Raw genomic sequence first — 16,692 nt, forward strand, 5'->3', positions numbered from 1 at the left:
CACATCTCTCTAGAAGCAGGACTTTAGGTAGCTCAGGTAAGAAGTTTTGTATTCATCATACTCCTCAGTACAACATACATGAGTGTTGTTCCATATGAGGTTCCTTCTGTGTGTGTATGTTTGTGTGTGTGTGTGTGTGTGTGAGCTCCTACCCTCACTGTTCTCCTTCCCTCTGCACCCATCAACCACCACCACCCCTAAGCCTGCTATAAACAGCTGCTCTCATGTATTTGGCATACATTTGTAAATATATTTTCATCCTTGTAAACTGCTGTTTAGTGGGGGTGCCATTTTTATTTTATAGGAATGGTTCTCTTTCTTAACCTTTCACTCACACTGTGTTCTTGCAATCTGTGTTGCTGTGTGTAGGTCCTGTTCCTAACATGACATTCTATCTTGTGTCTCCACGTTTTATTATTGGTTCCCACGTTTTATGACTTATTACTTGTAAACCACCTCTGCTTCACTGCTGTGCAGACATCACAGCACTAAGCAACCTCATTTCATCCAAGTCATTTTAATGGTAATTTTGGAGAGTATTTTTGAAATAGTTACCCAGGAATAGGTCTACTGGGCCATACACATAACTTCATTTACTAGACACAGCAGAGTCAATATTTATTCTCTCATATCAGTGAAGTAATATTTCTGTTTTCTAAGATACACACACACACATGACATCATTCAGGTTTTTTTAGAGGTTTAAAATGGCATCTCATTGTTAAAATGAGCATTTTTCATATGTTTGCAGCCACTATGTCTTTTTTTATAAATCGATTGTTTACATCAATTGCCCATTTTTTTAATGGGCTTTGGTCTCTCATTGTTATTGTTAGTGATAATTTGTGAATGTACCCTATATATTTTATGTATTATTTTCTTTTGGGTTGTAGGCATAACAAACTCTTCTCCCAATTTGTGTCCTGCCTATTAACTTTGTCTACTTCTCCTTTGTTGAACAGAAAATGTGATTTGGATGTCATCTTAAATTTCTTTTTGTCATTGTATGATTTGTACTTGCCAAGGTTTTGTGTAAAAAGTCTCCCTTCATCCTTAGGTCACAAAGATAATTCTCTGTCTTTTCTTGTATTTACCCTATAATTTTGCCCTTCACAATCAGGCTTTTAATGCCTTTTGTATATGATGGAAAGTAGGGAATCAGTTTTATTTTTTCCACTTAATGAGACAGTTTTCCCAACACAGTTACTAAAACAGTGAATCCTTTATCCTATGTGAATTTCTCATTAATAAACAGTTATCTTTGAGCTCTCTGCTTTTTTCCCATTGATTTATTTGGTTTTCTCTTTTTGTTTTTGAGCCAGTTCCATATTTTTTATTACTGAGTCTTTATATCTAGACGTCTACCCTCTTTTCTCTACGTTTTCAAGGCTGGCTTAGCTATTCATGAACTTTTGGCATATATTTTACATAAATTTTATAACAGACTTGTCAAGTTCCTGGAAAAATGCTGCAGAAACTTTAGAATATTGTTTAAGTTAAAGACTAATTCAGAGAGAATTAGCATCTTTAGAATATGAATTCATCACATTCCAGAGCATTTACCATCTCTCGCCTACATAAATAAGATCTTTTTTTATACCCTTTGATAGTGTTTCCAAACTGTCTCCCTGAGATCTGGTTATATTTTTAATTCCCAGCTACATCACAGTAGAAGATATTAAGCTGTTATTAATCACTTTCCCTTGGTGGTGAATGAGTACCAACTTGGCTTGGAGACAGAGATTATGGGATGCTCATTTCCTAAAAACAAAATGAGTGTGCGGTTTTATTCAAGGTCAGTAGAGAGGAGAGCTAGAGGTATCCAGCAAAGAACAAGCTAGAGACTAGCTGCTGCTGCTGCTAAGTCACTTCAGTCGTGTCCGACTCTGTGCAACCCCATAGATGGCAGCCCACCAGGCTCCGCCATCCCTGGGAGACTAGCTAGGGTTCCTAAACATGAACTTTCTCTGCTTTTCAGTTCTGTTCGAAGATATAGCCCTGTCAGCACCCAGGACAACTTCCTACCGTGTCCACCCTCCTTCTTAACACTTTGCCCACAAAGACACTTGTCAACCATAGGCACCTTTCTCTCCTTCCTGAGGACTAAACCATGTAAGTCTGTACTTTACCTCATCTTAAAGGGAACTTACCCACGGGGATGTCATAATATAAATGAGTACAGTTTCCTCTCTAGTAATACCAAGTACTCAAACTGATTTAAATGATAAAAGAAAGTAATGTTTATGCAATTTCTCACTACTCCAGGGCATAAACACAGAATTTGGCATTGTCTTCTTAATGTCTGTCCTTTACTAGCATAGATTTTTTTAAATCTGTAGATCCATCCCAGTCTCTCTTTTCATTGATTATTTTAGCTAGTAAATCTCTATTAAAAAATCCTAATTCACACTTGCTTATACCACCAGATATTCAAAGTCATTGCTAATTACCTATTATCAGTGAATCTTTTATCCCAAATCTCTAATCAATTTTAGGATTGTCAGTTATTCTCACAATCTTTTGCTCAGGTTAAATTGTATTTTAAAATGTTGCTTTAAAAATTCATATTGAAAATTCTGTGTATCTTAGTGCAGTTTTACCAAACTTTCTCAGTCTCTGATGGGAAAATTGTGGGCCAAGTAAACTAGACCTTTCCTAGATTTTTTTGACCCTGTTGAACTTGTTAAAATACAACTGATAAAATACAGTTCCAATTCTGAGGTAATTTGGTTTTAAAATATCACAAATGTCAGTCCTGAGAAAATGCCCCCTTTCCCTTTTCTTTGCCACTGTCCTAACTCAAAGGCTGTTTGTGCTATAAATAGGGTGAAGCATTACCAATTTAGGTTAGTTGGACAAGATTTCATTCTAAATCAGTGGCAAGTCTGAAATGCAATATGTTTTAAGAGAAGTGCCATTTTGTTATTACTTCCAAATTCTTAACAACCAGGCAAACTAAGCTAATCTATTTCAGTCTCTTTAACAAATATCTGTTTTGTTTCTATTAGAATATAGTACCAAGTCAGGATTCTTGAACCCATGTTTAATACCTTTTAAAAATGCAGTAATAGTTAACATAGTAATTTGGTTTAGTAGCCTTAGGATTTATTTGAAGTGGGAGGAAGTACTTCTGAGAGGAAACATAAGAAGTAACTAAATACTGACCAGAGAACTAGAATTGAAATTGACCTCATGTTAGTTCATGAACGCAGCTTTAGAGAAATTAGAAATACCTACAGGCCCTTCAATGAGTAGGGAGGGAATTATATATAAGAACCAGATGGAAATAGTATTGTAATACTTAAAAGGCTAGAAGAGAGGGGAGTTAACAATAAGTAACAAAGAAGTGGAAACATACAGTTGAATGGGTCAAAGAGGAAATATCTGAGTGAGGCTTACCAGGAAGTAGAGCAGTGACAGTAATGTGTGCTGGATGAGAAAAGGGGAATCTGCTTTATTTATTCACTTATTCATTTGCCCATTGTAATATCAGCTCCATAAGAGCACAGGTTCTCTGTGGCACTGTGCTTAGAACATAATTTTCTATGTGTATGTTCCAGTAATGAAAGTTTTAACATCACTATTCCTCAGAATCAGTGACACCTTTTCAGCAGTGACCCTGTCCACATTTTTCTCTAATTCAGACAATAATTTCCAGGGCTGTTTCTGTTCAGTTCTATACTTCTCAAGAAGGGTTGACCTTCACTCTCTATTCAGGTTTCTCTTCTTAGGTTATGGACAAAGCCAAAGCCATACTTGTTGATTTCTAGAGCTCATCCTACACATCCTACACCTAGTCTCTTTTCAAACATACTCTCTCCAAGCATGATAATTCCTACTTCTTTATCTTCAGAACTCAGTGTAATAGTGACAGCTGAATATCTGCCATGTGCCTAGTACTGTCTTGGGCTTTGGGGGATGCAAAATGACTAAGACATGGCCCTGACCTCAAGAAGCTTATTAACACAATCGATTTTATAACATTTTTAATTCAAGTGCTATGTCCCAGGCACTGGACGGACACTAGGGGTGCACAAATGAATAAGGTGAATGTATTGCTTTCAGAGCACTCAGAGTATAATGCAGATGGTGATTACTCAAAGAGAAAAATAATATTCTATGTAGTATTAACCTACAAGTTAACATTAAAGGAATAAAACATGTTATAATGGAATTATAATCATTCCAGTAGAGGTGTCTGATTAAAAACTGATACTGGAAACTCATTCAAGACTGCAAGATGTTGAATCTGAGTAAAACAGTTAATATTATTAATTTTGCAATCAGTTTAAAGAATGGAAGAGGGTTTCCTAAGGAGAAGAAATGAGAGGGAAAACAAACCCTGGAGATGGGGCTGATAGAACTGAAATGACTGGTTAGATTAGAATGGAATGGTTTGGTTAGATTAGATTAGAATTCTAATTAGAATTAGAATTAATTAATAGATTAGGATGAAATGGTGGCAAAGGTGAGGTGGGGGTATGTAGGGTAACAGCAGCTTTGAATACCAGCCAGAACAGTCTGGACTTGAGACAGTGGGCAATAGAAAGCCATTACAGATCCCTGGGTGGGGAAGATCTCCTAAAGGAAGGCACAGCAACCCACTCCAGTATTCTCGCCTAGAGAATCCCATGGACTGAGGAGCCTAACAGGCTACAGTCCATGGCATCTCAAAGAGTTGTACACGACTGAAGTGACTTAGCATGTACAGACAGTTGTGCATGGAAGGGACTTGTATAAAGCAATAACCTAAAAAGATAGCCTGAGAGTTATCGGAGCATGAATCCAAGAGGCAGAAACTGGCATCAAGGAGACGAGCTAGGAGACGGCGACAGCAACAGCTGGGGTACTGGTGCCATAAGAAACAGTGAAGACAGGGACTCCCTGGCAGGCCAGTGGTTAGGACTCCAAGCTTCCACTGCAGGGGGCGTGGGTTCTATCCCTGGTCAGGGAGCTAAGATCCCACATATCCTGTGGCATGCCCCCAAAATATATAAATAAAATTGTTAAATGTTAAATAAATAAAATTTTAAAACTTTTCAAAAACACAAAATAAGCAAACAATGAAGAGAATGGTCAGAATCCAAATATACTTGAGCCACCAATGGGTAAGATTTAGAGTTAATGCTAGTTTGAGTTTGTGAAAAAAAAAATATTTAATATTTTCAGACAATTCGGTATAAAGAAAAAAAAATGTCAGCTACTTAAAGTGTTTTAGGAACGAGTGATCTGTGAGGCATAGTCCCATAGAGTGCTGGTGATCAGCCTGAATGGTCTGCCTAACAGTTGGCATATCCAGAGTGTAGAGGTGCCATATGTCGGGGGAGGGGGGCCCTGAGAAGCTGTAGCCACTTCGGAGAAAGAGATGAGTGAAATAGGAAACGGTGACTCTGAGGGAAACTTAGGCCAAATTTAGAAGCTTTGGAAGGAATCACTAGACTGATGCCATTGATTGTCTCTCAGCAGCCCAAAGGCTTCTAACCAACTTTCTCCTTTTAGTTGTTTCATGAGCCCTACAGATTCCGTTCTATTCTCAGGGATTACTCCTCCTCTACTCCAGCTGAAATGACTGGGGTAGGGGGGCAGAAGTGGATGGGGTGATGGGATGGGTAACTAATTGGAATAGAAATGAAACATGGCTTCCCCTGTGGAATGGGGTGCAGTCGGGGGAAAGGATAAGAAAGGCATGCTGGGGGCACAGAGCTTATATGTTTTGGAGAGAGGGGTAAAAGGGAATTGTTGGCTCCTGGATTTTGTCCTCATAGAATTGACCTTCTCACCTAGGAGAGATTCACTAAGTGAAAACTACTAGAAAACAAACATTCTAGTTGCTTTGACAGCTTCTCAACAGAGCCTGAGAAGGAGCGTGAACTGAGTAAGACCAAAACCCTTCTACTCAGACACTCAGACATCTGGAGGAAACCGAGTAATGAAAACTGACATCTTCAGCTTCAGTGTAGACTGTCCTCATCTCCACACATTCTCAACAGAGGGAAGCACGGAGGAGAGTTATTTATACTGAATTTGACCCCAACACAGGAATTTATCCAAAAACATCAAGAATGGGACAAGAGACGTTCTTCTTGAGGAAGATATTTGGCATGACCTTTTACACTCTCTTTCATACAGACACCCCTTGCAGTTCACTGTTGGGCTCTTCTCCCCATACCCAATCCTCCAGCCCCACCCAGAAGCTCCCTTTTCGGGCTCCCTAAGAATTGAATTAAAATTCTTTAACCTGGCTTCCTCTTGGTCTCTGAATCTGATTTTTTCTGCTAACCACTAAGACATTTTCAGGCTGTTCTCAGCCAACCATGAAAATACGCCCCTGTTGGACTTTCAGAAACTCTGCCAGATCCTGAGACTGAGAAAAAAAGAAAGGACATTTGATGATGTCAGTATAGTTTCTGTTGGAAGGAAAAGAGGCGGTTTATCTGTGGACAGCATGACTGAGTCACACGTTCTAGTCTTTCTTTCCTTTTCCTCATTAATAATGAGGTCAATTGTTTGCATTTCTCAAAAATTATTATCTTCAGTTAGAGTTGATTTGAAGCAAAATTGTGGAATAAAACAAGGGTGCTTTGGACCCTTCATCTCTTCCTTTCCACATCATTTCATTCACCATCTCTCTAGCTCCAACTTCTTCCCCAGACTCTTTTATATCACACTAAGTCATAAATCATAAAACTAGTATCAACCATAATTTTCAGCTGCTGCCTATGTTTTATCTCATTTGCTCTTCATAATAACCTCTCAAATTATGTTATTCCAAATTCTGCAGAGAAGAAATACGAGGATCAGAAAGCGAAATAACTTTCTCCAAATCACACAGCTACACAATGACAACTTTGGGGCTAAGTTTTTTCCCCTCCCCATGCTATCTCAGAGTGAGATGTCAAGCTAAATGCATCTCCAATGATAGGATTTCAGGTATTAGTGATCCAGGCAAAGCAAAGATTTGGTTAGCAAAGAAAGTTTCCTGGAATCCATGAATCTATACCACTTTCTCTTCCACTAAGTCACACGGTACCTTGTGTTCATTCCTATCGTGGCACATGTGAATTTGAATGTAAACTACCTATTTCTCTATCTCCCCAACTACATGGTTGATTCCACCAGAGCAGGGAGCATGGACAGGTCAGTTTTTATTTGCTTCTCCCTGTAATTCCATTAAATACTGTGGTCTGTCTGAGTCTGTCTGTCTGTCTCTCTCTCACATACACGCACATATTCTCCAACACTTTATAGGGATGGCCTGGAGTAAAATGAAAAGAACAAGAAGTGAGGTGATGGCTATTCTACATAACATCCAACAAATGACGTGATTACTCAAACTGAACCAAGAGAGTATTTTTAATAGGAAGTCTCCCTCTACATTAGGTGCAGAGATTGAGAGAGAATGACAAGGAAATAGAAGAGTGGGATGGATATAGAAAGGAGATAAGGAACAAACCATCCCCTTCCTTATTTTGTGAAGGATAAAGTCTGCACCTATGTGATCCCAGCCTCTCTGTGGTTCATTCTCTGAGCTAAGATCAGACCTGGAATTTCACTCAAAGAAGTCTTCTCAAAAAGGATGCTGTCTTCATGTATCACAAAAGTTATCCAGTTCTTACCACCATGTGCAGACACATATGCCCCCAGAGTGACCCAACTCCAAAGACTGCCCAGGTTCACAGCTTTCCCACTCTCTGCATGGTTACCAGGCCATCCTGAGGGCACTCTAGATAAAAAACTGAAGCTGTGGGTAATTGTTCGTCAAATCCATTTCACCTGCCTTCACTACTCAAGTTCATTTTAAGACTTGCATGTCCTCCAAGTGTCTTGTAGCCTAAACAATATTTGCCCAAGTTGTTTTCCAGGAACGTGGAATCAGCTGTGTCTAGTCGGAACTGAACTGGTTGAGACTACTTAGGACCATGGACTCTCCAACTGGACATGCATGAGGATCCACTCATGATCATTTGACCTCAGAGAGGCCAAAAACTCCATCCTCAGATGGTGCTAAACACCTCTACATTTGAACGTGCAGAGGCCTGGAGCTTAATTACACCTGCCCAGAACCACAACCACTGCACCTTTTTTCAATCACCTTTCCCCAGGCTTCCCATGCCTCAGACCACTCTGAAGCTTCATTCCTCATCCCATAAATACCCTGAGCCCCTCGCTTGCAGGGAGGGGGATCTGATACTTGTTCTCCCATCTCCTCTCTTGACTGCCTTGGGAATAAACCCTGCCTTTGCTCCAAACCCTGGCACCTCAGGATTTTGTCTTGCTGCGCTCAGGCAAACAAACCTGGCTGGGTAACAAACCCACAAAGGCAGCCGCAACTCACTTTCTTCACTAGACCTGTTCTCTTCCACCTTATGTTGAACCCAGACTGTGCAGGGTGCCCAGCGTTTCCGCCATGGAGGCACAGCCTCAGCAGAAACACGCCATGCCCCGGACCTTACCTCCTGTCCCAAACCTTATCAAAAATTGTTTCCACTATCCATTGTGGCAGCAGGTAATTATTTGAAACAATTTGTCGTTATTGTTGTTGTTGTTTTTTAGTCACTAAGTTGTGTCTGAGTCTTCTTGACTCTGTGAACTGTAGCCCACTGGGTTCCTCTGTCCATGGGATCTCCCAGGCAAGAATATTGGAGTGGACTGCCATTTCCTTCACCAGGGGATCTTCCCAAACCAGAGATCGAACCTGCCTCTCCTGCATGGACAGGCGAATTCTTTACTACTGAGCCACAAGGGAAGCAACTGAGACAATAATGGCTAACTAATCTAAGCACTAATAGCTGAGAAATTCTAACTGCCAATAGGCATTTTTGCATAAGTCTTTAACATTTTAGCTCAAAGGAATGACTGGATGGAAGCTGATACAAAAAGACCGGCTTGTAGAGGAAAGAGTTTGGATACGTGTCTCTGGGCAACTTTCTTTGCCTCTTATGAATGTGTTGGTCTAGGCCTTATCCTGACCCTCTGACTTTCTTATAACATTAAAATTTCTGTGACTTCTTTGGAAATATTTGTGGTTGGCTGCATTCACTGTAGTTGAGATAGAGTAGAGGATTTTTCTTATATTCTCACATAAGATCCCAGAATGTACGACTGCATTATTTGGCACCAGATTGACTTGGGGGACTTTATAGCATGCATACTACTAGGCTTCTCTGGTGGCTCAGATGGTAAATAATCTCCCTGCAAGGTGGGAGACCTGGGTTCGATCCCTGGATTGGAAAGATCCCCTGGAGAAGGGAATGGCTGCCCGCTCTAGTATTCTCTCCCAGAGAACTCCATGGACTGTATAGTCCATGGGGTCGCAAAGAGTCAGACACAACTGAGCGACTTTCACACACTACTGGGTAGCCAGGATGTCCAGAAAATCTCTTCCAGAGACCCTTCTGAGAACCTGTTCTAATATCATGTTTGCCTATGGGATTCCCCTGCATCACCCTGGTGGTTTAGTATTCTCGACAATGACATACATGATGAAGGGGATTGAGGGAAAGAACTGGAAGCCAGCATCACTTAACCTCAAGAGCCACAAATGCTTCCTTCTTTCATTTTTTAACACCCACAAACAACCAAAACTCTACCTTGATCTTTTGAGATAATCCACTTTCCTAGATGTCTGTATTTGTCACACGATGTTGCTAGGTGCTGGCAAAAGCATCATTCATCATAATGATTTAAATTAATTGAATTAATTTGAAATAAATTAAAAGTTCTGACATTCTGGTAGAGGTTCTGTCCTGAAATCCTGATATGGGCACCTAAAACCTTTCCATGAATTTACTAAAAGTCACTTCTTCCCACGAGTCAGTCTCTCACAAGAGCATTTATTGAATGACTTCGGTGTGCCTGACACTGGTCTAGTCCTCATTATGCAGGAGGAAAGAAAAATAAGGAACAACTCCCCATCTTATATTTGAGTCAATGAGACAAACACAAAAAAGTGGCAAATTGGAAACATTAAAATAACAGATGGTGCTGACATTAAATATGATAGAAATTTAGAGCAAGGTGAGTGTTGGGCTGTACCCTGTAGGTGTACAAGCCCTGTGCTTGACCAGCCTCAAGACCGAAGAAAGAAAGTCATTGACAGACGTAGATGGTTGAATGAACGGGAATCTTACTTGTCTGAAGCAAGGTCCTGGAGCAACACCCCACCATGTTATGAAGGCTTCGCTATGGGGAGCAAGCCAGTTATAGGGGTAGGTTGCCAGTTATAGAATGATGTCAGGTTGACACATTGGTTACCAGGGAAACCAGGAGAAGAGCAGACCCTTCACTGCCCCTTTGATAAGCTATCATAGTGGAACCTTTCTGATCTAAAGTTTAGAACAATCATAAACTGATGCCGGGGGAAAGTACGTAGGCATTTACTGATTCAGCTCTATGATTAAGACAGAAATGTAGTCAGGTAAGTAGGGTGTAAGTGAAGTGGCACTGATTGAGCAGGGGGTGTGCAGAGAGCAAGAGAACAACCATCTTAAATGGCAGGATCATAATGAGAAACATGTACAAATTTCTTGTTAAAAATCTCTCTTTTTATAAATCTTGCTATCTTCCTTTTTCTATTTCTATTAGAGAAGAGAAAGGAATTTGACCTTCTGGGCCCCAAGTGAAGCTAAAGAGTTATCCTTGACCATTCACAGTCTTCTGCTTTGAGACATACACAAAGGAATCCAAGTGCAGGGTAACATGACTTTGGAATATCAACCTTTTAGACTAGCAGAGACTCAGCCCAAAACACAGGCACCTCTTTGGATGTCCATGCCCCAAACACTGAGAGAATAAGGCAGAATCATTTGAAATTAGGGAATCCCATTTTAGCAGAAGTGGAAGCATCACAAGCACTGTACACTGCTTTGAATTGTCATCAACAGATGATAAATAGAAAGTTAAAATCTCTTGACTAGGGTGTGGGGGAGGTAGTAAGAATGCATACATTTGTCAAAATTCATAGAACAGTGCTTTGAAAAAGGATGCAATTTACTAAACATAAATTATGTCTCAATAAACCTGATAAAAGAAGAGAAAGAAGGAAGGAGGGAAGGAACAGAGGGAGGGAGGCAGAAAAGAAGAATTTGGCTAATGTTTGACTCTTGTATTCTAAAATCTAATTGGGATTGAAAAATTAAAATGGGGCTTACCCAAAGAAGGTATTAATGCCCAGTTTTGCCAGTTTCAAGGCAACAGTTTTCTCCTGAATAAAACTGCTTGATAATAGAATAGAATGAACTGTCTTGTAAAGGAACAAATTCCTATCACTAGACTGTGACCCATACTATATAGAACTTACTCTGCTAGGTGGTTTGCATGGCCCATTTGTGACCCTTACCAATCTTGGAGGATTTTCCAAGAGAGGTATTGTATAGATGAGGAAACAGAGACTCAGAGGACTGATGTGATTGCTGTTTGGTGATGGAGCAGAATCTCTTCATGAGTTGGGTAGATATGCATTGATTCCAAAGAAGTGTCCATTGCTCTATTGGACATGTTTATCACTGTCATGGATCTGGCCCTATCTTTACAGAGTACAATATACCTAATGAACAACAATCATCTTAAAAGGCCATCATCTTACAGTGTGTCAAGCACTTACAGTGTATCACGTGTGTTGGGGTGGGGTGGGGGGGCAGGTGAGGGACACAGGAAGCACAAGGAAGGTGTACTTACCCCCAGACTAGGGAAATATGAAGAAGTGGCACCTAAGCTAAGATCTGATGGCTAAATGAGGTCTCAATGGGAGTGGGGTGGCCTGGGGTGCCAGGGAGGGGGTGAGGGCTTAGTTATGCGTGAAGGAAATAACATGTGGGAAGACCAGGAGTTAAAAAGGAAAATAGTGCATTCAAATAACTGAAGTAAGTTCCGTATGACTTCAGTGCTATAGAAAGATTAACAAGAAATCGTCCCCAGATATGCACATGACTCACTCTGTCACCTCCTTCAGGGTTTCTTTCTCTCTCCCCCTCTTTAGGATCAATTTTTCATTCCAAGGGATTTTCCATATACCTTCCAACCCCATGCTTAGGTTCCCCATTATCAACATCCCACACCGGAATGGCTTATTTGTTACCACTGATGAACCTCCACTGAAGTGCTGAAAGTGAAAGTCACTCAGTCACGTTCGACTCTTTGCGACCCCGTGGACTGTACGTCCACGGAATTCTCCAGGCCAGAACACTGGAGTAGGCAGCCATTCCCTTCTCCAGGGGATCTTCCCAACCCAGGGATCGAACCCAGGTCTCCTGCATTGCAGGCAGATTCTTTACTGTCTGGGCCATCAGGGAAACCCCCATTGACACATTATTATTACCCCAAATCCCTCAGATGTTTGCTATAAAACTCCTTCTCATAGAAGCCTCCCCCATCCACCCTGGCAACTGCAGGCACCACCCACCATATAAATTCACTATTTTCTTTTTTTATTAGCCACCTCTTGCTATGCAACAAGGGCTACCCTGGTAGTTCAGATGGTAAAGAATCCACCTGCAATGCAGGAGACCTGGGTTCAATGTAACAAATTGTACCCAAACTTGGCAGCTTAAAGCAACAAACATATGTTAGCTCATATCATTTCTAAAATTCTGGCTCTAAGAATCATGAGGATTTTGTCTTCGAGATGACCAGGGCTGCAGTCATCTGAAGGTTCTTTTCCATGACTCCTGTTGAGAGTCCTTGAGTTACAGAATCTGACACATCATGGATGTCACAGAGGGATTCTTCTATCAATTGCTGAATTTGAACCCCAGTCCTCTAATGAACTTTCTGACTCAGAGTGTGGTCCATATCACCATGGCACAAGCCTCATCAGCTCCACTGCTGGAGGCATGGTCCAGAGTTCCACTTTCTGATGATGTAGTCTTACAATTTGGAAATTATTTGCTGTAAACAACTGACAAATTTTAGCTGTGGGGGAAATTATGATTCACTGACTCATGAAAGTCTCAGACTTTTCATCGTATCATTGAAGAACAAATGTCCTGGGACTTCTCTGATGGTCCAGTGGTTGGAAATCGGCCTGCCAATGCATGGGACACAGGCTCAATCCCTGGTCCAGGGAAGTTCCACCGGGCAAGGAAGTTCATGTGCCGCAACCACTGAGACTGTGCTCTAGAGCCCGTGCTCTGCAACAAGAGAAGTCACCACAATGAGCAGCCTGTGCAGCACAGCTAGAGAGCAGCCCCTACTTGCTACAAGTAGAGAAAGCCCACACACAGTAACAAAGACCCATTGCAGCCCAAAAATAAATATTAAAAAAAAAAAACTTAAAAAAAAGAATAACATGTTCCAAAATACATAAACAAAAGAGACATACTAGGCCGAGCTATGATCTCAGGATGATATCCCATTCTGTTTTTAAAAATTGGGAACAACTGCTTAGAGAAGAGACTAAGCAAAAAAACATTTCCCCCAGCATCATGTGAAATCAGAATAATGGCAGCAACAATGATGAGCCAAAATTTTAAATGATGTTTTAGGCAGCACTTTCATTCTGAGGATGAAGAAAAGCAAAATAGCCCCCAGAATAAAGCTATGAATAAAAATATTCCTAGGATTTTCTTCACATTTTTGCATAGCAAAAACAGAAATCTGTAATCTGAAAAATGAAGCTCTCTTGTGATCCTGCCCTCCAGAAAAATCCTCTTTAACAGCCTGGTGCATAGTCCTCCATATTTTTGCTCTAAGTATGCTAACTCAATCATTTTACAAAAGTGAGGTCATGGCATACACAGTTTTGTATTTTTATTTTTGTGTTTCATTTTTTAAGGTTCTGCTTAAGTCAATATATATTTTTCTTTAAAAGTCCTGCTTAAACCTGTTTATAACCATGTCTAAAAAATTATACCACAGGAAAGAATATTTTCTTTCCTTGGTGGCTATGGATTATCATCCAACAAATAGGGTATTTGAGTCCTTCAGCCCTATGGTGATCTTCATCAGGAGGAAAGATGGGTATGTCAATATGATACAACAATTCTAGCTGTAAGCCCATCATTTTTCCACAAAAATAATCAATGAAATAGAAACATTGCATTGTGCAAACATTATGCAAAAGGTAATCTGTTGCCTACTTTAAAGCTGGAATTTTCTTCAGTGCTGGAAATGGTTGTTGTTGCTGAAACTCAAGGAATGAGAGGAAGCAGAGCCAAGCTGAGACATGTTTCTGAAGGCATAAGAAAGGTAGAATGTTAGGGTTCCAGAAACGTGGGATGAGGGGGTTGACTTTCTTTTTCCCCCCAAAATGGCAGTCTCTGATGTCAGGGGAACTATTTACTCACATGAAGGAGTGAACTTTAAATTTTAAAGGGTACGATGAATTGGTCAATTGAATATATACCAAGTTATCATACCCTTACAAATTGAAAGTTCATTCCTTCACTCAGCAAACAGCTGTACCTTACTTCCTCCACGCTGGCATCTGGGCTATGTTCTGAGGATGATACACAGTTCTTTTCTTCAATGGGTTTAAAGTGTACAAAGTCAGAGGCAGAGTTTTCTGAACATAGAGAAAACACTCCAAACTAGAAATCCTTTGAGCTGACTTGTGAAGAGAAATACAACTTACGCAGCCCAAGAGGCATGCGCAAAATCACCTTTGAGTAACTGTGTGCAAATATGTGAGGATGAAAGGCTTATGTGAAAGGGAGAACTAGAGAGAAATGAGGCTGGAGAGATACACAAGGGATATTAAAAGATCCTAATTCTTGCAAGTGTGTACTTTATCCTGAGGGCAACTGTACCTGAGCAGGACCCTGTGGGGCCCTCCTGGGACAGACCTTTCCCCCCCCACCGACCCACCGATGTCCCCTACCTCCTCTTGTTTGTAGAAAACCTTTAGCTTCCTAGGCCTTCTCCAAGTTCCAAAGAATAAATTTAATCAGAGAAGTGAGAAAATGTAGGAAAAAAGGGAGAACAGTCAAGCCAGACAAAATAATGATAGTTTAACCATTAAACAAAGTCAAGGACCTTTAGTTCTTTTTTAAAAAATTAATTTATTTTAATTTAATATTGTGATGGTTTTTTGCCTTACGTTGACATGAATCAGCCACGGGTGCACGTATGTTCTCCCATCCTGAGCACACCCTTCCACCTCCCTCCCCACCCCATCCCTCTGGGTTGTCTCAGAGCACTGGCTTTGGGTGCCCTGCTTCATGCATTGAACTTGCACTGGTCATCTGTTTTATACATGATAATGTACATGTTTCAATGCTATTCTCTCAAATCATCCCACCCTTGCCTTCCCCCACAGAGCCCAAAAGTCTATTCTTTACATCCATGTCTCTTTTGCTGCCTTGCATATAGGATCATCGTTACCATCTTCCTAAATTCCATATATATGCATTAATATACAGTATTTGTGTTTCTCTTTCTGACTTACTTCACTCTGTATAGTAGGCTCCATACACATCATTAGAACTGACTCAAAGGAATATAGATAATATTCTGAGCCACATCTTTTGAGGTGTTTTGCAGATATTGAAACTCCCACCAGTGGAAGAAGTTACCTGTATGCTGCTCATAAGCACGTAGACCCCAGACTGGCTGGAACCAGAAGACTGATGAAGCTGACTCCCGATTACCTCACAAACAACCAATCAGAAGGATGTCCACAAGCTAATAATTCACACTACAACCCTTTCCCTCACCCTGTCTTTAGAAACATTTTCCTGAAAGTCACTGGAGAGTTCAGGCCTTCCGAGCATTAGCCATTCACATTCCTTGTTGGGCACCCTATAGTAAATGCCGCAGTTTCCTTCACCAAACCTGGTGTCATAGATGGGTTTTACTGCGCTCACGTGAATGGACCCAAGTTAGGCTTAGTAATGCACTGTCAAGGTACAGAAAGGTTACAGTGCCAGAAACCAATGAGCTCCTACTTGTTCTTTAGAAAGAGCATTCTGATGAGACTGAAAAGAATAGTTTTGGCAAGATTGGAGATAGAGAAGCAAGTTAGGAGGCTGATGCAGAAATAGGAAGATAGTGAGATAGAGTGGCTGATTTGGGCGGAGAGAAAAGTGATGGGTGCAAAACACATGAACAAGACAGATCTAAGACAACTAGAATTTACAGATGGAAGGCACATTAAGACAGAGGGAGAAGAAAAAAGTTGACTCCTCTGAGTTTTCTACCCTGAATAGCAAACAAATGGGGTCTCATTCACTGGGCAGCTAACAGAAGAGCAGCTTGGAGAGAGAAAAATGGTTAGTCAGTTTGGTTTGGACCACATTAGTACAGAGGTCCAAGTAAGCTATTGGATAGAAGGATAAGGATCTGAGCAGAAATACCCGATCAGCTTATTAGATTATTATTGACTAGAAACTCATCATCTTATTGATAGTTACTGAAGTCATGGGCAGGGATGAACTCACCCAGAGAAAGGATGTAGAGTATGAAGAGTTTCCATAGAGAAGTAAAGACATTTAATCAGTAAATGTGCTAACATGATGCTGAAATTGCAATTTCTGCGGAGTATAGTGAGAACAGAAAGGGTGTGGTCGACCCTACTTGGAAAGCTTAAACTGAGTGTGGTAAGTCGAGTAATCTCTCACACATGGACAAGGAAAGAAAGATCACGGCAAGCAGAGGGCATAACTAAAGAATGGCATGGAAACGTGGAGCAGCACAAGGTGTTTGGGAAACCATGGATAGTTTGGAATTGCTGGAGGGTAGGATGCACAGAGGGGTAAG

The 16,692-nt window shown here is 40.7% G+C and overlaps 1 protein-coding gene across 1 annotated transcript in view; it reads right to left on the bottom strand.

The window, feature by feature from the left end:
* IL22 (interleukin 22) overlaps positions 1-14,160 on the bottom strand; it is a 28,583-nt gene extending 14,423 nt beyond the window's left edge. Inside the window, exon 1 of the mRNA XM_025283921.3 lies at positions 14,076-14,160. The gene's annotated coding sequence lies outside the window, so the exon portion shown is untranslated. The remainder of the gene's footprint in view (positions 1-14,075) is intronic.
* Positions 14,161-16,692: the final 2,532 nt, after the last annotated feature.

Source organism: Bubalus bubalis, chromosome 4 (genome assembly GCF_019923935.1).
Source record: "Bubalus bubalis isolate 160015118507 breed Murrah chromosome 4, NDDB_SH_1, whole genome shotgun sequence".
NCBI classification, from domain to species: Eukaryota; Metazoa; Chordata; class Mammalia; order Artiodactyla; family Bovidae; genus Bubalus; species Bubalus bubalis.